This window comes from Scylla paramamosain, chromosome 35 (assembly GCF_035594125.1).
Source record: "Scylla paramamosain isolate STU-SP2022 chromosome 35, ASM3559412v1, whole genome shotgun sequence".
NCBI classification, from domain to species: domain Eukaryota; kingdom Metazoa; phylum Arthropoda; class Malacostraca; order Decapoda; family Portunidae; genus Scylla; species Scylla paramamosain.
This window is the reverse complement of record NC_087185.1, coordinates 13,502,074-13,504,163: the sequence shown is the minus strand read 5'-3', so window position 1 is coordinate 13,504,163 and position 2,090 is coordinate 13,502,074. Positions and strand designations below refer to the sequence as shown.

General features: G+C 36.0%; 1 protein-coding gene across 1 annotated transcript in view; it reads right to left on the bottom strand.

The window, feature by feature from the left end:
* The window catches only part of LOC135090674 (uncharacterized), an 81,558-nt gene extending 81,308 nt beyond the window's left edge, over positions 1 to 250 (bottom strand). Inside the window, exon 1 of the mRNA XM_063987640.1 lies at positions 1 to 250. This exon is cut by the window's left edge and continues 138 nt beyond it. The gene's annotated coding sequence lies outside the window, so the exon portion shown is untranslated.
* Positions 251 to 2,090: the final 1,840 nt, after the last annotated feature.

Genomic DNA, 2,090 nt, shown 5'->3' with positions numbered 1-2,090 from the left:
AAACACTTAAAAAGCGAAAATATTAGAACAATCACACAAATATGTTGCGCTTCCCAAGGATACTGACTGCTCAATGGGAGCCTGGAGTTGAAGAGCGTGACGCAGGAACGTGTGTAACTTCCCGTTTTCTGTATAAATCAAGGAAGCCGCAAAGAGCCTCGTATTAGCACACCTCAAAATGTGCCTATGAAATTATTTCTCCTATGGTGTACTGCGCAAATCCATGTAGGTTGTACTTCACTGTCAATTATCGTACTGAACACTGACTTCACACTTGAAGACTGGTCAGCAATGAAGGCTAAAATTTTCATAGTCCATGGCAAAAACTGAAGCATAGCGTATATTAGCAATTGATATAGCAAATAACCATGTTTACACTTGTATAGCTTACAGTGAATTCTCAGACGTTGATAGATCACTTATGTAAAACTTTTGAGGAACTTTTTAAGGAACGCTTTGATATATGTACTATGTAGTTTGTGGCTTTTGATGTTTATTGGGGTGGTTTTCCTTGTTTACCTAGAAAACGGGAAATTGCGTCACGCACTCCTGCCTCGAGGTGAGCTGAGGCAGTAAACTTGAGGAGTAGCAAGTATACGTTTGTGTTGCTGCTTTTTTTGAAAGCTTCGTAATTGACTGAGTTATCATAAGTGTCAAGACTAACGGAGAGCCGCGAGGGAGGCAGAATAGAGGAGTTATTGCCTTTGTCTCCGAAGCTGCAGTTTCCCTAAGCTTAGATGAGTGTGATGGCCAGGCCATTTCCTGTATTATAGTTTCTTTTCCTTTCTCTCTCTCTCTCTCTCTCTCTCTCTCTCTCTCTCTCTCTCTCTCTCTCTCTCTCTCATTTTTTTTTTTTCTGTTTTGCTTTATATGTATAATTGCCCTAAAACACCTATTGAGCTCAAAGTGGTCCCTCATATCCTGATGTCGATATGAAAAGGTTTATTTGCCACGTAAAAAGAATGCGATGTCTAATGAATCAAGCGTTTTTTTTTCTTTTTTTATCTTCAAGTTACATTGTGTTCCTCTGCGATGAGATAGATGCCAACAACTGCTGATCTATAATTAGCATCCTTTTCATTATTGAATTAACAGAGTCAAGTTGCTGGTCTAGATGTAGCTTGCTCTACTTCTTCCATCAAAGCCTCCTACTTCATCCAAACCATCACACACACCAAGCAGCACAAGTTTGTGCAAATCATAAACAGCATATGTATGAGTCATATCAATATACAATGCTCATCAAAGGTAGTGCATAATAGTTCGTAAAAAAAAAAAAAAAAAAAAAGAGAGAAGAAATAGGTAAATAAATAAATAGTACTACTGCTACTACTACTACTACTACTACTACTACTAATAATAATAATAATAATAATAATAATAATAATAATAATAATACATGCAATATTAATAATACAGAAACTTCACAGAATACAGCATAGAATTGCCAGAGTTGTCACAGCGGGGAGCAGAGCAGCTCGTGTTGCCATAACTTTCTCAGAGCAACCAGTATGATTTCAGTAATTCGCTAAGTTTGTACTTTATCTCAAATTTTTTTTTTTAAGATGACACAGACAACACGTCGAGGAGGTGGTGCATGCAGCGGTGCTGAGGGCAGGGAGGAGCTGCGGGGCTGAGGTTGCAGTGTCCTCTGGCTCAGGTCACGCTCATGGGTAAGCTGCCTCATTCTTATTGTTCAAGCCAGATATATTAGATACAAGATTGGATGAACAACGGTGGTAGTAGTAGTAGTAGTAGTAGTAGTAATTATAATAATAATAATAATAATAATAATAATAATAATAATAATAATAATAATAATAATAATATAAAATGTAAAGACAAAAATTTGAAATTTATACTCCGTAAAGGCTGGTGAAGGCGCTATTTCTTATAGCTATAGGAGTAACACGCTCTCATCTGTTGGGACTGCTGCCCCTATACATATTACGCCTACCTCTGCATGTCACTTATATATATATATATATATATATATATATATATATATATATATATATATATATATATATATATATATATATATATATATATATATCGGTGTAGTGTTGGTTTCACGTAGTACTTGCAAG